Source organism: Dermacentor andersoni, chromosome 8 (genome assembly GCF_023375885.2).
Source record: "Dermacentor andersoni chromosome 8, qqDerAnde1_hic_scaffold, whole genome shotgun sequence".
NCBI classification, from domain to species: Eukaryota; Metazoa; Arthropoda; class Arachnida; order Ixodida; family Ixodidae; genus Dermacentor; species Dermacentor andersoni.
In genome coordinates, this window is record NC_092821.1 from 58,073,320 (window position 1) to 58,097,509 (window position 24,190).

Consider the following 24,190-nt stretch of genomic DNA (forward strand, 5'->3'; position numbering starts at 1 on the left):
CAAGCAGTAGGCCAAATTATATAGTTTCTTAGAATTGGCACTACACAAGTTTATTTGCTTACTGAAATAAAGCATTCTTTTTTGTTTACACATAGAAGCAATAGCTTTGTTCCTATGGATTCTGTATTCAGTACTGTAATATACGCTCCCTCTTTATTGTTTCATTTTAGTGTGCCAGTGATCTCGTATATTTATCGAGTTTAGTGCAATTTCCATCATACAAGGGCATAATGAGTGTGTATAGTATGTTTTCTTCTTCGTGATGCTACAGTCCTTTAGCACAGCTTGAATTTATTGACAAAGTAGCGGCAATGTTCACTTGCATACATTTCACCAAGGTCTTCAAATCTGAGTTGAAACAGCATAAGTGCAAATTTCTGGTAATCAATTTTCTTCACAAATCCACACATGCTGTCAGAATTCTTATGACTATCGTCTACACGGTATAAAAAAAGGAATGGCGAGGTGATCTGCCACAGCTGTGTCATAAGTCCAAGCGAGACTACAAGGCGGTGTGGAATTGCAAGCACATGGTCAAGACATGTTGAGCCAAATTCTGCTGTTCATGTAGGAGTAGATATAAGATTCGTAAATCCATATGAAGATAAGTCGGTGTATTTGCTTTGGGTGCTGTCGAAAATGGAGTGCAATTTCGATAAACAGAAGAAATCTCTTAAACGGAACTGCCTCTTAGATGGAACACCATCCTCATGGTTAGTTGGTTTTGTATTCGTGCAATTGTATTCAGCTTTGTCCCTCAGTAAATAGAACTCCTGATAAACGGAACCAATTTCCATGGTTCCTTGAGGTTCCATTTAAAGAGAGTCGACTGTATCAATGTTAGTATTGCCGATGATGATTGCATTTTTGTTCATTTCGCTTAGAAGCATAAAAACAGAGTGGAGCTCACTCAGGAACATGTTGCAATCTTCATGCCGGGACACTATACGCAACGTGAAGCACAGCTTCCAGCTTAACAAACAAAAACTCCGAACTACCACTGACACATGCGTCAAATGAGAGACAGGGGCAGTGTAAAAGAGACTTTCTAATGTAGAAAGGAACAAAGTTAGCTTGCTGCCACTGTTTAGATATTGGACTCCTCCCCCACCTTCAGAGTCGTGTTTGGTGTTCTCATCACCGTGCCTTACACCCAATCCTTTCCGTGCATGTATTTTGCTGCACGCAAAATAAATCTTCATTCACAAGTCAGCACTTGTCAGCCTCTGTTCCCTGTCCATATAGTTTGCACTGGTTTCATTCTAAATACAAAAACCAGCCCAGCAACAAACTCTCATGCCTTATTTTGTCTGTGCAGCACATCCCAACTCTTGATTACACCGAAGGTTGCTACCTCTTAATCACTCTGCTTAAATGCGTACAGGTTTTCTATATTAGATACACTTACACAGGTTAGCACTACTATGTATTTTATGCAAATGAAAGTTACTCTGCAGATAACTTGCATTTACTTTATTTGAAGACGAAATAACTTGAAGTGAATATGCATGTCCTGACAAGGTGAGGTTAATGAAAACTGATCAAAAATATTTTTTTAAAGTATACTGCTGGAGCTACACTACGTCAATCCGCATGATACTAATAAATCCCATGATCAATTTGGCTTGCTTTCTGTAAGCAGTGCTGACTGCGTAGAGCTGTCAAGACAGCTGGCCTTTGGTCTGACTAGCTTGCTTTGCTGTTGCTTTCGTTTACTTTATTTATTTATTTATACAGGCATCTCATGTGTTCTGATATGGGAACATTGTGTGAGAGAGGGATAAACTGTTGTTTTTTACAAGGAGCTGTCAATTCAGGCTTGTATACAATGTATCCAAGCTTAAAGCACCCTTCTACAGCCTTATTATGCTGAAGATAGTGAAAGGTCACCTGTGCCTTGCAATTTTTTCAGGCATCTGACTTATCAGGAGAGACCATTTCTGTTGGCAACAATAGTCAAAAAGTATTGAAAAATAAATTTCACCGACGATTACGATACTTCCTAATGCGAGGTTTCAGTGCAATTCTGTACGTGTTTCCATTTCGAGATATATTGGCTGGCGTGGACAATCTGTCCCGTGCGGCACATTGCAAACAGAAAAGTGTGGTGAAAATGCTTCGCCAATCAGGAGAATGTGAGAGGCAATGCGTGGGTGACACATGGGCGTGATTCACAGCAGCCACTGCAGACAGACCTCCACTCATGGAGCGTTTTGCTTCCATGTTGCAGCGAAGCTGTTAGCCTCTAGCTGGTTCGGTTTTCTCATGTCCACGTGTGGACATGAGATTCGTAAATCCATATGAAGATAAGTCGGTGTATTTGCTTTGGGTGCTGTCGAAAATAATGTGGTAAATATAGCGACATAACGGTTATAATGCGACAATAAGGTGTAAAAGACAGTGCAAGTACAAGAAAGCACTGTGCAACAACCATAAAACTTCACATTTCTTTAGTCAGTCAAGGCGTCATGGAATGAATCGTAGTTGGACGGGCATGCAATGCTGTCCGGGAGCGAATTCCATAATCTGATAGCATGAGGAAGAGCAGAGTAATGGAATGCATTTGTAGAACCGTAAAGGCAGGCATAGCTGAAATAATATTATGAAGCCTATGTGACGTGGAGTAGGGTCGTTTCAAGCATGCGGCTGTTCAAGTGGAGTGAAGGAATTTGTGGAACAGTGATAAAATGGCAATGTCTCTGCGAGTGCTCAAGGATTTGCGCAATGAGTGCATAAACATTCAAATTTGCAAATGCCACTTGCTGGACACAACCAAGGTAATGTTGTTTGCTGTCACTTGGAGGTACTCAGATTATATTTTGCATTCCACCTAATTGTGTAACTAGTCTTAATTAAATAATGTCTCAAATATTATAGTCAGATGAAAAGTTTTATGTGTGTTACACTGGACGGGTAGCTGTAATCATTTATGAGGAAGCAGCTTGCTCTGTTCTGGATCCGTTCTAGCGTTTCAATGAGGTATTTCTGGTGAGGGGACCAAATGGGAGATGCATACTCGAGCTTGAGATGAACGAGAGTTAGGTAAACTAGCTTGCGAACATTACAAGAAACATTTCTTAAGTTGCGTCGCAAGTACCCCAAAGATTGGGAGGCATTAGCTGAAATGGGCGTGATGTGCTCTGTCGAAGAAAGATTCGATGTGAATCGAATTCCTAGATACTTATTTTGTGTAGTGATTGCAACTGTGTAATTATTAATATGGTAAGGATACGGTGAGGTTGCCAACTTCTGGGTAAATGACATTACTTTGCATATTGAGGTACTTAAAGTCATTAGCCATTCGCACCAGCTAATAATTTGTTGAAGGTCTTGCTGAAGAACGAGATGATCATCTGAATATTTAATTGGGTGATAAATTATGCAGTCGGCAAATATTCTTATACTGGAGGACAAATATTGAGGTAGGTCGTTAATAAAGATTAGAAAAAGCAAGGGACTGAGGACACTACCCTGTGGTACACCAGAAGAAACGTCTGTTACGGAGGAAGGGTACTTATTTGCAATAGTAAACTGCTGACGATTAGACAGAAAGTTACGGAGTCGTGACAAGGTAAGACAGTCCAATTTTAGTGCGAACAGTTTTGATGTTAGGCGACAATGTGCAACACGGTCGAATGCCTTCTAAAAATCAAGAAACAAGCAATCAATTTGTAAGGTATAGATTAAGTTAGTGTGTACATCTGTTGCAAATTCAAATAACTGTCTCGCACGAGGTGAAGGGCCTCTCGTGCGAGATACCGTGCCCTTCCTAATTTGGACGTGATCACATCATCAAATTGCGTTATCAGGTGATATTGTAATGTGACAATGCTGTTATCACGCAACATAACATTTCACTTGTTGTCATGCGATCTTGGCGTGCACATGTAATCACCTGACCTTTGACACGATTACTTATCCAGTTACATCCTCATGGGCCGATCCCGGAGACTGCTTAAAGAAACGGCACGTGCACAGTGTGCTGCTTCTCAAAGAGGCATTACATGACATCTTAAGGTGACAGCATCACTTGACAATAGCGTCATCGCGTGACGTCACATTTGACGTGATTAGATGACATCATCAAGCAATATTGTGACGTAACGATGCCATTATCACGTAATGTTTGACGTGATAATGTAATCACATGACCTTTGCTGTGATTACGTCATTATGCGGCGCTTGAGATAATGACGTAATTATGTTTCGTCATCGTGTCAAACGTGACGTCGCCATTTGGGCATGTGAATTTTTTTCTGGCCCATTTTACTTTTAAACATTCATTTAGTTCAATAATCCACTTGTGCTTGGCGGAGGGCCTAGAAGAATGAGGATGCGTGCTGCATGTCTGCGCGCGTTGCTTGTGGTGGCGGTGTGTAATGTCGGCAACAACTTCGCTGTAGATCCACTTTCACAGTGGAATGGAAGCGGATTCTTATGGTATTGGTTGTGTCATCGATAAACAGACGATGCGCACTACTCTGGCGCCATGTCGTAGTGGTCATCGCCGCAAAGCCTGTCTTGTGCGGCACTACGCTTTTCTTCTCACGCTTTCTCCATGCCCTCCTCTGCGTTCCGCTTCATGGTTCTGCTGCACCCTCCTCGTCTGCTTTCCTCTTGGCACTTCGCTATCACTGCCTTTCATCCCCCGCTGCACTCCACATTCGCTCTTTTATTCTTTGCTGTGCTCGTTCGCTCAGTTACGCTGAGGGACGCTGACGCTCGCCACAGGAACGGGCACCTAGGAGCTTCACTCTAAAACTCAGGTACACACACTGATATAAGGGCCCGCCTGTTCTTCACTACATTGGACAATACGAGGATGTCTTCCTAAAGGCACAGAGGCTCACCACAGTTGCCCAGTGGCTGTGGTGCTGTGCTGCTGAACTCGGGTTCGTGTGCGCAGCAGCCGCATTTCGGTGAGGGCAAAATGGAAGAACGCTTGTGGGCTTATATTTAGGCGCACATTAAAGAAACCCCGGACGGGCAGAATCAATCGCAGTCCCCTACTTTGGTGTGCGTCACAACCATAATTTGGTTTTAGCACGTAACACCAAAATTTCAATAAATAATGAAGGCTTGAAGCTACTGCCACGTGTGTAGACATTGCCCACCAGCCATAGTGGATTCATATGAACGCAAGTGAAAAGCAAAATCACCATTGTGCTTGAAGTTAGTTGTATGTATAGCACCACAGTCCAATAAAAGTGCTTGTCCTCTACACACATTTAGCGACATTGCTGCCACTCCAATGGTGACATAGTGAGCATGGATGACTTAAGCCATCCCATGCAAAAATTCTCCAAAATTTTGCTGAAATATCCAAAGGCCCAACGTAACTGATAGACTAGCCGATTCCTTGTTTGGATATGCTGTCTAGTTTGTGCATGTTGTGGTGCAAGCATACTACCACTTTCGTTGAGCAGCCTGAAAAGTACGGTATATATTGCCCAATGGGTTGACAAGAATTTCTTCTGCCATCACGGATACAGCTGAAAAAAATTTCCAAGTCTTTTTTAAGTTGAAAACTCGTTCCATATGTTTATTTTCCTTGCCAAACATTTGCTAGCATTTGCCAAAATTTATTTTCCCTGCCTAGCTGAACTAAGAGGCATCAATGAAAAGTTCGCTTTTTTTTTAAAAAGCATGTTTTGTGATCCGGTTGTTCAGATGGCATTTATGACAAGACAATGACGTGATGTGACCGAAAAAATAGACACTTCAAATATTTGTATACTTAAAGTACTTTTAGCACCGGCAAAAGCAAGTAAGCTTGTAAAGTTCTAATTTTTTCCTGAACGTAGGAAACTCCGGAAGGCACACATAATAGACAGGGCGTCCCAACACACAAACACAAATAAATGCACAAACATTTAAAAATGTACAAATGCCACATGCTGGACACGACCAAGATAATGTTGTTTGCTGTCACTTGGAGGTACTCAGATTATATTTTGCATTCCGCCTAATTGTGTAACTAGTCTAATTAATGTCTCAAATATTATAATCAGATGAAAAGTGTCAATGAGAAAGTTGTACAGCAAATGAAAGCTGACGACAGTCAAAAAGCTCTCGAACGAAAAGCAAAGTGCTTTCGCTGCCATTCCATCTTCACATAGTGGAGTGGTAGTCATTTGTTCATTCAGCATCGTGGAAACGTTCTTCGTCGGTGGTCGTTAAATTTCGCGCCGGCGCCGTTTACATTCTCGTTGCTGTTCCCTCCGGCGCTCCTCGTACGCATGTTTTTCGGGTGTACGAACTATATGGGTCCGCCCCATCGATGGCGCAGTTGATTTTAGCGCCGATACCTCTCCTGCTTATATACTGCGATAACCCTGACGTCACGCTATTTTTCACGGCGAGCGTTCTAATCTAGCTGTTACGCATTTTGACATCTGCGTGGCCGCACTGCACCCGTAGGGTTTGTTAGAAATCGCTAAGTCCGTTTCTGTTGCCGGACGCCGGAAAAAACTACGGAAGGTTAGTCATATACAGCTGTCGCTGTAAAAACTCCCGACACATCTTTGTGTTGCTAATTACATGCTACATGGAAATGTTTTTCCGAGCTTGAAAGAAGCCTGCGAACACACGAAAAGTGTCTTGAGTGGCCACCCAGTCGCGCGGCAATTTGTGTGCATTCGCGGGCTGCTTTCACGCGCGAAAAAAACACTTTCAAGACGAAAGCCTTAGGTGCCTGTTGGCTGTAACTTTGGCGAAACTGCGCCGTGAATAAAAATGGCCGACTCCCCAAAAAGTAATGAAAGCACGTCGAAAAAACTCTGTGCCCTCTCACTCTGTGAAGAAGAATGACCAGCGAAGCTGTGTAGTGGGATATGGCGCATTGCACCTCCGCCGCGGGTCGGCCTGGCATTGCACTATCTTCGGGATTGGGCTGCGTATACATGTGGATTGCTTAACGCCTGCTTCACCTCCACCGCGGGTTGGGCCAGTATTCCGAGATCGGCTCACATGCCGAGTTTTTCTGCTTGCAAGGACACGAAAATTTCCTTGCACGGTAGAGGTATACAGCTTCGCTGTAAAATACCCGCATTGACGTCACATTTCTTAGGGAAGTTCCGGGAAACAAAGTAAATCCGTGGTTTTGAAAACTTTGTACATTTCAATCTAGGTGGACATCGAAACCGGGCCTTCTGGATACAAGACGAGCACGCTGGAAGCCACGGCTGCCTCACGATTCTGGCTTACTAAAGTTTTGGCCTAGTGGGTGCGTCATTGAGGAAAGCGTTCGAAAGTGTCTGCGTTCACCCGGTCGACGGAACGCAGGCGTTAGGTTCACCCAAACGTCACGTCCGGGATGTCGCATTCATTCTTTGTTTTTCGCGTCCGTGATGTCACATCCGTCTTTGGTTTTGGCGGCAGAATGGCAAGCTCAAAGGTGAGCTACGCTCAAACAACTGGACAAAGATGTGGATCGTTTATTTTTTGGGGCTTCTGCTAGCGTAAGCTATCGTAAGTACTTCACTTTTCCATTCGATGTGCCTCTACTATGCAAACCTACGCTTTCGGCTGCCTGATACTTCATTTCCAGGTTCCTTACCAGCTTATTTTCCTTGTGACGCATCCCGCGGACCGCCGCACCGATCAGCCAGTGCTACAGTGTACTAGCGCCGAGAACGCATATTAGACGACACTGTTTATCTTAGGTTCCTTCAAACTTGTAAGAGCCTTTTTCACAATCACTTAAAGGGGTTGGGACACCAAATTTTGAGGCTATAAAAAGCATGTTGTAGGCTGCTTCCGTATGCAAGGACACCCAGAACGAAGTATTGGACGCTGCAAACATTTTAAAATAATTTTAATTCAGCTCCAAAAAGTCATTAAAAACTCCTTCTCATAGTCGAGACCCATCGCTAGCGCGGCAGTTACTACGTCACAGAGGAGGAACGAAAATATTGACGTCATAGCACACTAGCACAAAAACGTGACGTATGATGAGTAGCGATGAAATGCCGATTACGGAGCGTGCTGAGCCGAGCGACCGAGCATAGCCTCCACTATGACCGAGCTACAGGCATATAGAAATCCTTTCTTAATTCAAAGAAAGAGTAAGGCGTGCAGGCACGGACACAAGAGGAGAGAAGTGGACAACACGAACGCCTCACGGCGGCCCGCGAACGGCAAACTGCGTGCGGCGAGTTGCCGAGCGGGCGGGCCTACGTTTGAGCCGGCCGACTTCGAAAGGGACCAGGATATGCGGCGTTCGTGTTGTCCGCTTCTCTCTTCGCATAGTCGCATAGTTCGGCAGCTCGGAGCAGTCTCTCATTCGCTTGGCCTTTCTCAATGTCAGGGCCTGTCCACGTTACCGACACGGAAACTCGCCGCACGCCGTTTGCCGTTCGCGGGCCCCCGTGCGACGGCGGTTTTGCTCGCGAACGGCGAGATTTCCTTGCCGTAGAGAGGATGGGCCCGGGACCCATTTGTGCGGCAGCCGTACGGCGAAGCGGCCAATCAGCGACCAAGGAGTGGTCACTCTGGCACCGAGGGCAGCTTCACCGCCTCTGATCGTTCGGCGCCGCCGATATCGTCGCTAGGCCTTTTCCGGTTCACTTCAAAGCTAAAGCGTACGGCGCTTCGGAATGAATCACCGACTCTCACAAGCCGCAATATTTCTTACCGTTGTTGTCGCTCTTCGCAATAATTATAATAATTGCGACATGCACTTCGAATCGCCAGTTGTTGACATCTGCTGGCAGAGCACGCGTATGCGCGAGCAGACGACGCAGAATAGTTTTACGTCACTATTTCTTGTGGCCCACGTGACCAAGCCATGTTGCGTTTCCTCCTCTGCGACGTCATAGCATCCCCCGGAGCCCAGAAACCGAAACCGAAATCGCTCGGTATAGCAATGCTATTATTAAATTATTTATCGGACATATATGAATCCCGCTGTGTGTATCGTGCTCCCTGAAGCATGATACAACGTTTGAATCAACAAACGCATGAACGAAAATTGTGATGTCTCCACCCCTTTAAACGTAACATTACCTGGTTACGGTGCTGCTACACGGCAGAATGTGTAAATAGCAGATGACCCAAGTGCGGCATGTGCGCGCACTTGTTTAGAGAAAATAAGGAGTATTCATCATTTATCTCGCAATGTAAACGCACATTCCTGACACATGGTTCAGGTCTGCCGTCCGCCGACTAAGGGCGGTAGTGAATGAAGTCGCTAAATGAGTGCTTTGCGGCGTCATTAAACGCGCGGGAAACAGCGTTCGTTTACATAGTAATATGAGCCTTTACATAGCAATATCGCTGCGCTGTCAACAGCCATTCTCTGGTAACCTTTCTCCGCAGCGTAACGCTCGAGTGCTCTGTGCAGATGTGACAAAGGTTGTGTGTGCGGTCGGTATTTGTGATTTTCTAGAAAGGAGCTTCATTACAAAGTGCATGATCAGGCTGCGTGGTCGTCCATTCTACTAGAGCGGGACAATCAATAAACGATACAAGCATGGACATACACATGCTTTTGCCAAATAACCCTTAAGGTGGGTCCATTTAATACTGGTGATTTAATCGTGGATGAAGACTGGGATGTTCTCTTTATGTGCTTGCTTCAAAGTAGGATAAATCGTAACTTGGCCAACAAATTTTACTAGTGTTATAAGGTTTTGTGAGAAAGGGTGTTGTGTATGGCTTTGTAACGAGTCATTGTCTCCCATCGCACGTGTATATCCCGGCTGGAAGTTATGTTCATGTGCTCAAGAGTGCTTCAGGAACCCTCTGAGCACTTGAACGTTGATATTACAGCCACTTGTGAATTCTGGTCCTATGTAAGCATTAAGGGGTTTTAGCACTCATCTTAGTGATAACCTTAGACGTTAATTCTATAGTGTATATTGTTAACTGACAAGCTGGGTCTGGTAAGTTTTACATCTTGACACTAAGAACCTGTGGCATGATGAGTTTGTGCAAAAGAACAGTGCAGGTGCCATCATATATACATTCATTGTCATTCACGCACACTATTGGAGGGACTCCAATCTACATTAAGTACAGCGCAATCGGCGCCAGTACCAGTGGTCGCTCAATGTGTGGTTTGGAATTTACGCCAGTGCAATAATCAGTACCATCTTCAATCACGCACTGACTGGACAGCGTTATGTGAACGAAATCCTTGAAGGAGTGGTTGATGAGTTTCTCGGCAAAGTCCCGCTGTCACATCTTCCACTTCTGCTGTATCAGCAAGATGGGCCACCTGCATGCAGCAGCAGCCGAGCACGAAACTGGTTGGGTGCTACTTTTCAAATAGATTGGAAGGCACGAGCCTGCAAAGAGGCCGGCTAGGTCACCTGACCTCTCCGTTAAGTTTCTTCCTTTGAGGTTATGTGAAAGATTGCGCCGGACGTCAGCTTAGACGGACGTCACATTAGTTCAAGGTAAGGATAACGGATGTCTGCCATAGAATTCCGGCATCGGTCATCAAGAAAGTCACTAAAGGTGTGATAAAATAGACAGTACTGCGTAGCTGCAAAAGGAGACCTATTTGAACACGTCCTCTAGGCTGATGTTCAACGCAGCTTACAAATTAATAGATAGTAAGAGCACACAGTTTTTTTTTTTTGTCTGTGTGTGTGTGTGTGTGTGCCGACATTCTGATTGCCAGTTCGGCTCATAGAAGTGGTATATTTAATATCGTGAACGCATTGGTTTTGCCTTTTCTCTACAAGTTGGTCGCTTTCCAGTGTGTTTATTTCGCTTTTATTTGTTGACACGAACCTGTTTTTGCAGCACGTGCACACTTTCATGAAAAATAAAACGCTCACTTTATATTGGCTTTGATCCGAAGCAAGTTTCTGGTGCGAAATATAACTTCGCCCGCACTCTTTCGATGCGGTGCGAGCAAAGTCTGGATTTTGAAACATTCTGTGCCTATTACATTGCTCTTCACATTTCGTGTGTGGTCAGAGCTGCACTATGGCTGCGTTATCAAGGTGCTTTTGTTATCATTTATCAGTCGGCCTTGAGAGAGGGATAATAAGTGTGACGTAGAGAGAAAGGAGAAGCTGCGAAACCTGCTGTTGGGGCTCCTTCCGTACCATTATCAAGGTGGTGCGCTGTCTCTTCGGGTTTGCGATAGGCAATGCAGTTACTTTCAATCAGCTTATTTGAGGGCACTGCTTTATGGTGCGGGTGAGAGTTCACTCACATGGTATTCGCCACCGCAAAGCCCGCATCGGCATAGCAGGTCTACAATCGGACATATATGATCTACCGCAGAAGGGTACTCCGCAAGGATCAATAATATCTCCTTTCCTCTTCAACATCGGACTTAGAAAACTTGCTTTACAACTGGAAAACATCCCAAAACTCGGATGTGCCTTCTATGCTGACGATATCACTCTATGGGCAACCAAGGGTTCATACGGCGACAGAGAAAACACATTGCTCACAGCTATCGGATACATTGAGTCATACCTAACCACAGCAGGAATGAGGTGCGCCCCACACAAGTCGGAGTACCTTCAAGTCCGGCCTAAGCAAACTAAGGAACATCGAGCCCCGCCAATACATCTCGAGATTGCCGGGCAACCTATAAAGCGCGTCCCGACCGCACGCATACTAGGTATGCACGTCCAGGAAAACAACGGCATAAAGCTAGCCTCAGAGAAATTAAATCACGTTATAAGAAGCACCGCATCACTCATCGCCAGAGTAGCGCGCAGCAAAGATGGTTTCACAGAGGACGAAACCTTAAGACTGGTACAAGCCCTCGTCATCAGCCGTGTCACGTACGCACTACCGTATCAAGTGAAGCGCAAAAGCGAGACGGAGCGCATGGACACTCTTATAAGAACGGCGTACAAAACGGCCTTACAGCTACCGTAAAGCACAAGCACAAAGAAATTACTAGCGCTAGGTGTATACAACACCTTTGAGGAGCTAGCAAGTGCCACGCTCATAGCGCAGAGGGAGCGCCTAAACAAGACTCAACAGGGAAGACACCTTCTTCAACGGCTAGGGTATCCGCTGACACCTCAGTACTGCAAAGAAGAAACACAACTCTTGCCTAACCACATTAGAGAGAACATTGTAGTAGACCCTATCCCCAAGAACATGCACCCCACCCACAATCAAGAAAGAGCAGCGCGTGCTCGCATGTTGCACAAACGCTGTTTCAGAGACCCGGATACGTACTACACGGACGCTAGCCCGTATCCCTCGTCGCCACGTTGCGGGCCCAAATACACACTCGCCGTTGTCAATCAGGGGAACCTGGTAGCCTCAGCCTCCATCCGCGCCACATGCAGCGCAGCAGCAGAAGCAGCAGCAATCGCACTCGCACTTCGCGACGCCGAGAGCAAGGGAACGTCCGCCCGCGTCCTTACGGACTCACAAGCGGCTTGTCGTTTATACATGAATGGAACACTCCCTATACAAGCCATTCGAATCCTGGGTCGCACACTAGAATGGACCCACGGTATCGTCTGGTGTCCCGGGCACGAAGGCCTGCGGGGCAACGAAGAGGCGGATTGCGCAGCTCGAGGTCTCACTAGCCGAGCGGCAGACCACACCGTTCTTCAGCCCCCGACAGACCGACGAGCGACCCACGAGTTATTAACGACAGGTCAACAAATATTACAGGACCAACGGCTCGGAAGAATGCAATACGCTCCCCCACGCAAAGCTCTCAATAAACTCCAGGCAAAGGACTGGCGCCGCCTGCAAACTAACACATACCCACACTTGTCTCGTCTACACGCAATCTCCCCAGACAGCTATACGTCCCGAACATGTCCCTGGTGTAGCAACCACATAGCGACACTCGCGCACATAACGCACGAATGCACCGACCGTCCGGGCGACGCAATTTCGCCACGAGTCACAACACACGCACTCACTACGTGGTCTTGGGAGGCGAGACTCTCCGAACTGGACCTGGGAAGCCAACTGGCGACCCTCGACCAGGCCCGGCGAGCCGCGATCGCCAGTGGAGCCCTGTCAGAGGGAACCACCCAGGAATAAACCGCGCAACGGCTTCTGCAATAATAAAGTTCCTCCTCCTCCTCATAGTTCGTGAGGTTATTTTCCAGTCGGTTAAATTGTACGCAATTAGTATGTCGCTGAAAACACTGCAGTTAGATATCATTTTGGGATGCCAACAAATGCCTCATTGACACTTTGAAAATTATGAGAGTACTTCTCGAGTTAGATAATTGTAATTCCCAAATTAAATCTCAGTAACGAAAGAATTACTGGCTACTACTCCACTTTACTGGAAACAATATGCACTAGGTTTTCTTCGAGTAACGGAACTGTATTTTTTTTTAAATCTTAGTGCATGATAGCTGTGGAACACTCTCTCTCTTCATCCCTATACCCCGTTTTCCAGTGCAGGGTAGAAAAACGGACATGCGTCTGGTTAACCTCTCTGCCTTTCCTCTCTTCTATTTCTCTCTCTCTATAATTCACTCAGTAACCATAATGAGGCCAAGCCAGATTCACTCGAAATCAGAATCAACAGCAGTCATGTGCGGCAGCACTTATGCTCGGACTAGCAGAAAAAAAAAGAGGCTGCAGTTTTGCAGAAAGGCGAAGCAGTGTTAGTGATAGCCAAGTATGCGACAATTACACGAAGGAAGATTACACCAGCAAGGGGACTCAGGCTGTGAAATTGAACTGTCTCCTACTATGAGGTCTTGTATATACTTAGCGCCGTTACTTCAGTGCTCAAGTCTTCGAGGTCAAACGAAGTTTCTTGAAGTACAAGAAATATATATATATATATATATATATATATATATATATATATATATATATATATTTCGTAAGGAACCGCTTTATTCCAGCCAAGCTCGGACTACTACCTCGAGGATTAAACTGTGCTGCTAGTGATGATGTATGCAGATGAAAAAGATGTGCAGATGATGAAGTTGAAAGCCAGGCATGTGTTGTGCCCATGCTAATTCTCTCTCGCTGTGGAAGCGGCCGCCTGGCTGCGCGTAAGTACTATAAAATGCGTCAAGTATTTGGTTTTAAGCGGGAGACATGCACTATCTCTGTGCCACAGCAACGGGAATCGGGTGGCGTTCTAACAAGCGAGACATGGTAATTGACAGGTGATGTCTGCTCAACGACCGCGGAAAGTCGAATAAAACACCAGAAATTTTTTGCATAAGCCAGGAACGCACACAGGAGTCCAAAGAACTTCGTCACCAGGAGAAAAAGTCACAGCACAGTGGGTCGAGTCGTAACGAAACTTGCGAGCGTCCTGGGAGACGCCTGTGTTAAGCGGGGCGAGGCGACTGCACTCCTCGAGGCGAGACACAAAGTGCTCCAAGAAAGGAACTGATGGGGGTACAGGAGTCGAAAGGAATGATACATCAAGAATGAAACTTGGTGAACAGCCATAGATGAAGAAAAAATTTTAAAAGCCAGCAGTACGTTGCGTAGCCATGTTATAGGCGAATGTCATGAACGGCAGGATTGCATCCCCGTTCGTGTGGCCAGGGCGGATGTACATCGCAATCATGTCAGAGAGGGTATGGTGAAAACACTCCGTCAAGCTGTTGGTCTGCGGATGGTAACTGGAAGTCGTCTTGCGAATTGTGTTAGAGGCGCACAGAACTTCGGTAAGGATTGAAGAGAGGAAGACTGCTGCGGTCACTGAGGAGAACGCGCGGAGCGCTGCGGTGTAAGATAATGTTGTGTAGAAAGAAATCGGCGACTTCAGCAGCAGTCCCGGATTGTAGAGATGCTGTCTCCGCATAGCGTGTTGGATGGTCTATGGCCGTTATAATCCAACGATTGCCATGTAAGGTCGTGGGAAGAGGACCATACAAGTCTATTTCAACTACTTCAAAAGGCGAAGCGGGACAAGGCAGAGGTTGTAAAGAGCCAGAAGGAGCTGTTGGTCGTTTGCGGCTTTGACAATGAACGCAGGGTGCAACATACTTCGCAACGGCTGAAGATGGGCCAGGCCAGGAGCAGCGACTTCATATTCTGTTGTAAGTCTTGTGGTAGCCTAGATGACCAGTCGTCGCATGATCGTGAAAGGCTTCAAGCACCTCACATTGCAGAGAACATGGTATGACCGCGACCCATTTGTTGCCATCGATGTGATAAATGTTGCGATGTAAAACCTCATTGTGCAGCTTGAATTGATTAAGTTGTCGACGAAGTCAGGCGTTTGGAGGTGACGAAGAATCTTCCGTGCGTTGGAGAATAGTTCAGCAGTATGGGTCGATGCGTTGGTGGGACACAAGGAAAGATGGGCTGTCGTGTCTTAGCCATTCGAGGGTTACAATGGGTAAAGCCGATGAAGAGGACTCAGGACGTACACAATCACGGAGAGGTTATGGTGAATCGTCATGATTCTTCAGAGGGTAGCAAGAGAGAGCATTGGTGTCTTGATGCTTCTTTGCAGCCCTGTAGGTGACATTGAAATCGTACTCCTGTAGGTGAAGCACACAGCAACCCAGGTGACCTGATAAATTCTTTAGCAATGAAAGCCAGCACAGTGTGTTATGGTCAGTAACGACTGTGAAATGGCGGCCATGAAGATATGGGCGAAATTTTTGCACTGCCCAACAGCAAGGCACTCCTGCTTGGTTGTGGTGTAGTAATTCTCTGCACTGGTTAGTGCACGACTAGCATAAGTAATTACTCGTTCGCGGAATGTGTTGTCACGTTGCAGTAGAATGGCACCGAGACTGACTGCTAGCGTCGGTGTGAAAGATGGTGGGCGCGGTCGGATCAAAGTGGCACAGTACTGGGTCTGACGTCAGGGCATGTTGCAAACGCAGGAAAGCATGTTCACATTCGTCGGACGAAACAAAGGGCGCATTACTGGCGAGGAGTTGATGGAGCGGGGACGTAAGCGTAGCGAAGTTGCATATGAAGTGCCGGAAGAAGCAAGTCCAAGAAAACTGTGCATGTCTTTTTGACGCAGGGGACACAAAATTCGAGAAGGCAGTAAGCTTATCGGGGTCCGGTCGAATACCTTCTTTGCTGACTATGTGCCCCAGAACTTTGATGGCCTTGCTGGCGAAACTGCATCTGTGTGTGTGTGTGTGTGTGTGTGTGCGCGCGCGCGTCTGTTGAGCTGCAAACGAGCATTTGCAAGAGAGACAAGGACTTCATCAAGACGTTGCAAATGTTGTGAGAACATGGTTGAAAACACAATGTCGTCGAGATAGCACAGACAGGTTTTCCATTTCAAGCCACACAAGACTTATCGATCATGCGTTCGAATGTGGCAGGCACATTGCAGAGTCCAAAAGGCATCGCACTGAACTCGTAGAGCCCATCAGGGGTAGCAAATGTCGTTTTTTCTTTGTCGGATTTGGACATCGGTATTTGCCAGTAGCCTGGTCTAAAGTCAAGGCTAGAAAATTATTCAGCACCGTGGAGTGAATCTAGTGCATCATCCATCCGTGACACGGGGTAAACATCCTTGCGCACGATTTTGTTCAGCGCACGGTAATAGACGCAAGAACACACTGAGCTATCTTCGTGACAATTGCAACGACATGAGTGTCAACAGCTCAAGTGACAGTTGATCCACGAGGCAACAGTTGGGGTTCGAGAGTTTGGTTTATTGCAGTAAGCAATGCAGACCCCTCAGAGAAGCGAATAAGGCCAGGGGTAATCAGAATTGCTCGAGATAGGGTATGGTCATAGGGTAGAATGAGTACGCCGCCATCCACAATGTTACAGGAGTTGACACCTATAATCTCTTCTCTAGGTGGCCAAAGAACGTAATCGGAAGAGGTGACGAGACGAATGCGTTCTTCGTGGTTAGGAAAAGAATTGCCAGTGGCATCCAGTTGTGTGAGGCGCTGACGACAAGAGATGGAAGCAGACGCCAAAGAAGTCCCACCCCAAGATGAGTTCATGGGTCACTCACGAAATACCGCAAAAACAATGTGGTGAAGAATTTAGTCTATGGACACACGAACAGTACACGGTGCGATTGGACGAATAATAACGTTGGCTGCTGCACAAAGAGAAAGGCCGGAGTAAGGCAATTCTTGTGTTTTATAGAGACCCGAACAGTCATATGGCAATAATCGCCAAGCGTCTTGTAACATGGAGCCACCTCAGAATTGCACCAAACAAAGATGATGGATGCAGCCAGTCTTGCCAGATAACTACATTTTGACTATTCTGTATTGTTTGCATTTATTGTGCAAAAGGAATTCTCGCAGATAGTTTTATCTTCAGTGGCCTTCAGTTGACGTCATCTGCTACAACTAGCACATAAGTTAACTCCATAGCACCACTAGGATGGAGACATTGTGTCGTGGGATGCTTCCTTAAAAGTGGGCAAGAAGATTCTAAAGGAAAAGTGTGAGATGGTCACAGTAATAACCAAGGCATTTGGCATGGGAATGACCCAGCTATGAAGGTATTATCAGATGTGGACAAGCATATAATACTAAATGGCGCCTTGCACGAGTCCCAAGTGTCAAATGTAATGAGTATTGTGCATTGAAAGGGCCAAAAATGTTTTGTACATGCAAGGGAACACTATGGGCATTTGATAGCAGTTGCTTAGATGTACTACATTAAAGGGAACCAAACGAATTCCCTTCGACATAAGCATGCAGCAAATTCAAGGACTAGATGAAGCTTCAAAGAAACTGCATTTCATGTAGGATAGGTGTGAATGACCTTTGTGCATGAGATCAGTGACAAAAACACTAAATGAATGCAGTACAGTGTCTGTATCATATCTTGTGCAGACCAAACTAGCCTGGAGTTTCAGCATTCCTTGTCAGTACATTTAAATAGGCACTACATTGTTCAAAGTGCTATATTGTTCTACAAAACATAATATGCAAGATGTAGCATGCTAACCCTCGTGGCTCAACAACTACTGAACCGAAACCTCAATGAGCAGTGAAGCGTCCTTGTAATTTTCATCGTAACCATACTTTTGCTCTTGAAAGTGAACCTCTTTAGTGAATTTGCTTGTGTATTAATTTTTTTTTAGGCAAGTATTTTTTATACATGTTAATGTCTCAATCCTGCTTTCTCTTTCCGGAGCTAAAACAAAATGCCTCTTATTTCAATTTGATCTTTTGACCTAGGAAGCCATCATCTGGTGCTGTGTACAGCAAGCACATGCTTCGGGCAAGGAGGGAGCCAGCACCACATCTACATCAGCAAGAACCTCGGTGCTCAAAATAAACATTTTCTGTGCAAATACCTGTCTTTTTATACTTCCAGCATGAATTAATAAGCTTCTTTTTTGCCTTCACATGCAGGAAGGTTTATAGGAATAAATAGTGACTGTTGAATGCCCAGGAAAAGCCTTGAAGCCATTCTACTTGTACAGTGATAAAGTACATGTGTACTTGAACTTGATAGTACAGAAACGAAAGGCAAAGTAACAGGCAAAATGCTCGGGGCAGCAGTCGTATAAATGGTAGATGAACACAGCTAATTGTGCTGTCCAGTTTCATTCAGTTTGACCAAGTGTTGCAAGAATTGCCTTCAATATGAATCATTCAGTTTAGCCAGCTAAAGTCGAACTCGTACAAACTTTGGAATGTCTGCTGAGAATTTTAGCATACATGGTATGTGTGCATCCTTCAGCAGCATTACAAGCCCAATAAGGTTTTTGCGTTACTGTCCCCCCTCCCTTGGGGTTATTGTAGTGTCTACTTCAAATGCTTGAGGGTATAATGGAGAATGACTCCAATTTGCTATAAATATGTGCAGTGTTGATGCAGAAATGAGAAGGCTATATAAATATGCAGGACAAGAGCTGCTAGGCCTGGTTATAAGCATGAATTAGAAATTTATACATCAAAGGCAATATGAGTACAATATGTTAAATGACATCCATATGTGGGAACTGCCCACATGAAAGGAAAGAAAGTGCAATGCTTGCAACCTACCAACACAAACATCAGTCGGGAAGGATTCTGTGAGGATACACTAAGTGGACTATTTCAGCACACACTGATTAGGTAGAGCTCTAAGCTGGTAGAGCAAGCGGCAATCGTCACCGTGGGCTCTCGTGCTCTATTCATTCAGCGTGTACTGGAATGGACAGTCCACTTAGTCAACACTTACAGACTAGCCCCCTAGGGCTGTGGAAGCACGCAGTATATTAAGCTTAAGTCTGTGTGGAGTGCTACCTCCTGCTTATGTGGCAAGTCCTCCTGTTTACCTGTTCCTTTCAACTGAGAGCTGAGCACCGCCTACGTTAAGTCAGAAAAAGCAACCAGCGTCCATAGAATTCAAACTATTACTATTTGCCCTATAAAAGGGGACAGTGAAGCCTAAAATGACACTTGATTTGGGCCATATTTTTCGCAATATGCCCGAGAATATTGGGATTTCCCATCAATTTTACCCTTCCTACATCACATAGTGAACAACCTGAAAACTTAACACTGTTGCGCAGAGCGATGAAGGGTCAGGATTTGATCGAGAAAACAACACGACACCTGAGCGCAAACTACGAACTGGTTTATTTTTCTGCAAGTGAAGCGTACATAAAGCCTACACGCATGCACAGGAGTCCTCTTCCCGGTCTACCTACACCCTCTATGGTCAGCGATTATGCTAATCTCTTTATTGCTGAGTGAAATAGACGGCGGGCTGACGCATGAGCCCTGTGGGTCCACCTTGAGGTTGTATGCTTCCACGACTTCTCTTTTCCTTTGGTTCCTACTTTTCAGCAGAATCATTGTCTTGTGATAATCACCAGTTAATAGTTTGTGCTCAGGTGTCGTGTGTTGTTTCCTCACTCAAGTCCTGTCCCTTCGTCACTCCGCACAACAGTGTTAAGTATGTCGAACCAACTAGCCCACTGCACAATTTTCCTGAACTTGAAAACAATTGTAAGCTAAAGTCCGTGAGAAACGAAGTGTTCTGTCATGACATACAGATTTATGCATGATCACTTTGCTATGTAAAGATACAATTTTAGCCAATGTTAACGAAGAGCTTCACTTTTGGAGTTCACTTATATAATGTCTGTGATGCATTGTGACAGTACGAGGTCCTGGAGATGCTACTGTGGAGATATGTCAACATTGAGCCTATTCCTGTTTAATCTATGGATAGATGCCTTCACGAAGAGTTGGAGAAACTGCACAATACAATGTTTTATATCACATGTAATAATTATGCTGTGATAAAGTGTACACGCTGAGCTTAATGTTTTAGAAAAGCTCAAGAAAAGGCTCCAGAATAGGTATGATGGATAGGCAACCTTTAATTTGGCTCTCTTCATAGTGAAGTCTAGACGCATCACCTCAGCCACACTTAAAAAATCTGTGGGCTCGTACTGCCTATGCCTTTACTGCACAAGTTGCCTTGGTGCTCCCAGTCTTGACAGGTAACACTTAAGCACCCTCTCATGCACATGTTTGTTCCAAAGCTACAGTTGCTAACTAAAGTAACTCCCACATGCGATTCTGTAACTCTAGACCTAATTGCAAAAACGCATGCAGTACTACGAGTTTGGCATAGAGTCCACATGAAATGTGCACAACTTCAAATTTCGTATAGGCAACAGATAACTGGTAACCTGTTAGAGTAACAAAATGGATGCCAAGGAAAATTCACCCAAAGCCTTAGGAAGAAAAATGAGGTGTTGTGATGAGATAAATAGAAATCACATTTGATCGACTGACTAAAGGCTGGCAGGGGTATTGCATTTGACATGATTGAAATGAGCTGCAGCATGGCATGGTAACTGTGGCAGCCTTTACAATGCCATGCTCTCTGAATTACACTTATGTGCATCCATATGCTGCAGCGACCAACTGTTTTTATTCAAGAAAGCCAGGTTTGTGGTTCAGCACACATCATACGCTGGCAAACTCACTGATGAGTCAACTCCCTCAGATCATCCCATGAGTCTGAGTGAGCCCAGCTGAGCAGTATTTTGGCGAGTTTGAGCCCGAGTGAGCTCGGCTGAGTAGTATATTCTTATGAGTTCAAGTGAGCAGCTAAGTATAATTTTGGCGAGTCTAAATAGTGAGTTCCGATTATTTTGCCAACATATATATGGTCCGTGTACTTTCGAAATTCAGGTACGACACTTGCGCATAGGTTGGAAATTAAGCTTCTCGCCAAGTGACTACTGCAGAAATGATCATAGAGCTAGAGAAGAACGATACGCCTTAATGATGCAGCGTGCCGCGCGGGATCCGTGGTGTGCAGCGTGCCAGTGGATGGGTGCGTGTTTGGGAAATTAGGGGGTTTCGACCCATCCACAGATAATTTCCATAATACCTTTCTCCATAGTGTATTATTGCGATAGCAATTTTTGGACACCCTAAGCGAATTTTCGCCATCGCCGTGATGTTTGGTTTAAAGTCCAAGTGTGACAAAAATTATAGTGCCCCGTTGCATCCCACGTGCTGGGGTTAATTGCGAATGAAAGGGTGCGAGGGTGAGCCGAGAAGGATGGCAGCTTTATGCGCGCTGTCCACGTCCCGTGATCAAGCGCGCGCTAGGGTAGGAGAGCGCGCGACGTCTCTTGCCCGGCCGTGCCCGTGCATACGGCTGTCCGCGCGCAGCAGAGTGCATATACACGGCCCGCGCGCGCCACATTTTTAAAAAGTAATTTGCGGCTGGTGTAAAGGCGGCAAGCCGACGTGGCTGCTGGTTTCACGAGTGTTGGAAGTAGCGTTATTCAAGTTTCGGACGAAACTTAGAGAACAGTGACTTAAAACAGTGACTTCCTTAGAGGGGCCAAAATTTTGGGGTGCATGAGCGACACGTATTGTAGAATGCAGTGTTCCATTGTAAAAAATTTTTTGATTTAACAAAGTAGAGTGCTGAGTGTTACGTCTTTGTTACATCAAGGTTCAACAAAAATTAAGCGCTGGATCCACGCTGCAACTGGATCCACACTGAAAACATTTGAGAAAAGATTTTTTTTAAAATACTCAGTACATTTGTATAAATCCCTACCTGCAGATATTCCTCTGGTTTAGCGTAATTATGTGCTGCCTACTTAACTTACTGACGCAGCACACGTATCATTGCGAAATTTGCTTTTAGAAAAAGCACTGAGTTATTGAATTTTGCGAACAGAAAAAAAATTGCAACTTCCAATATAGCGCGCTTTCTAGGCTACTAGGCTATTAAATAGCTACAATGTTCAAGGAACGTACTGTTTCCATGAGTGGTTTACTCATGCAGTAATTAAGATGAACTGCTCCTACACCTTGTAATAAAAAGCATATGCATCGACACATAGCAGCTGATATTCTTGCTTATTTTCTCATCACAGAGGTAGATGGGGCACATGAACCTATATGCTCACACAAATCAACGTGACCAACTACTGTGGAGACATGGCAACGAATTCTTTGTTTACCTTGTACACCACAAGTGCGAGGTTTGCGCATTCATTTGACTTCATGAAACCCTATTTATACTACAGGCTTTACGGCAATGCTTGCATGCAGTGCGGTGAAGCGCTCGACAAAACTGCACATATATTATATGGTTTGTTTGATATTAACTCGAGATGCAAACGTTTGTGAAGGCAGGCAAGCAATGTTTCCATTCACGCAGCGCACCAAAAGAGCGTGGTATATGCATTGATCTGGTTTCATGACATCGTACTTTTGCCATTAGCTTTACGGCAGTGCTTGTGTATAGTGCTGCGAAGCACGACGGAACTGTACATTATTATACGGTGTGCTCGAAATCCACTCGAGATGCAGACGTTTGTGCAGGCAGGAAACGAATGATTTAATTCACGTAGCACAACACGAGAGCGCGCTCTATGCAGTCCTTTGATTTAATAAAACCATATTTCTGCCACAGGCTTCACAGCAATGCTTGTGTAGTGGGCTGTGAAGCTCGACGCAGCTGTAACAACATCCCACGGTACACCCGATTTTTACCGCGTTTGTTTTAAAGGGCCCCTCACAGGCTACATAACAAATTTTGGTTATACGCTGAAAGATGTTACGTGCCCTCTAAGAAGTGTTCTACCGCAAGCATTTTTCAAATTGGTTCATTAACAGCAGAGAGAGAATGGTTGAAGTGCCGCGAACACATGATTTCAGGAGGCAAGCGTCGCCGCCTATATAAACACTCTCTCGACGTTCCCCGTTTCGCCTGTGTAAGCGAATTTCCTTCACTGCGTTCTCCCATACCGGAGCCGAGGGGTCGCGCGGCGGGTATACCCTGCCGTCTTCTTTTTTCCACCGTCACCGGCACACTTCCGGTGACGGTGTCGTGCGAGCTGTTGCGCTGCGCTTGTCTCGTTTCCTGTAGCGGACGATAATGCGCGCTCTACACGAGAACACGTGATTAGCGGTATAAGTCAGTGCCCCAGCACTGAGGCAAACGCGAGGGGATGAAGGAGCATGATCGCAATGCTGGAACACAGTAGACAATGACGTATAGTTTCGTTCTCTGCGCGCGTGCAAACGTCGGAAAAAGGAGACGAAACGGAAATTCATATTGCTACAGTGCGAAGTAAAACAAAAGCACCCAGACATTCGGGTTGTATTTTTCATTATTTCTCTTAACTTTAATTAGTCCACTGAAGCAACAGATTCAACAAATAACTGATGCTGCCTTGAATCTAAGTCACGTGTCACTCTGAATGACATCACAGCACAGCCTGTGCTCCTACGCAGCAGCAAAGTTATGGGCATTCATCTGCTTGCTGCTGCGATAACATTATGACACTTGAACTCAGAGGTACGATTTTTGTTGTGTGAGGTTATAGATAGCCAGTAGACTACTCGTCTGATGTTAAATGCTATGACCCACTGGCAATCCACGATGCACTCAATGAAAACGTTTTTATGCTGTGTGCGGCGTGACTCTCCAGTGACCCACACGCAAGAATTCTCGCTCTTGTGTTGCCATCTGAGGTTTGAAATTGCAACTAACATATATTTTTATTGCATTGGACACGGGGTGGCATGTTTGTTTCGGAGAGTCGAGTGGCGGCGCATTTCTCAGTTAGGTTTCTTGCAAACTTTCACCGCAGTTTTTGAAATACGTGCCGTTGGAATAAGTACCTGCATTTTTCTTGCTACTCCCAAACTTTTCAGCGTGTCTAATAGATAGATCCTCATGCCCCTTACGGATGCAAAAAAAAAAAACCACAATGCAGAGGAAACAAATAAACTTAGTTTTGGGCCAGAAGAATGCACCAGCAACTTCGCGATCACCAGCGGATGAGTCAAGTGCTTCAGTTTCAGATGTTCAGCAGTGGACAGACAGT

General features: G+C 45.3%; 1 long non-coding RNA gene across 5 annotated transcripts; it reads left to right on the forward strand.

The window, feature by feature from the left end:
* The first annotated feature begins 7,253 nt into the window (after positions 1-7,253).
* LOC126520187 (uncharacterized) lies at positions 7,254-18,172 on the forward strand. Of its 5 annotated transcripts, none has more exons than XR_011889836.1 (2): positions 7,254-7,396; positions 16,709-18,172. It is a non-coding gene; the product is annotated as an uncharacterized lncRNA (long non-coding RNA). The 5 variants fall into 5 exon arrangements; XR_011889835.1 differs by having other exon boundaries at positions 7,382-7,470; XR_011889838.1 differs by lacking the exon at positions 7,254-7,396 and adding an exon at positions 7,406-7,474.
* The last annotated feature ends 6,018 nt before the right edge of the window (positions 18,173-24,190 follow it).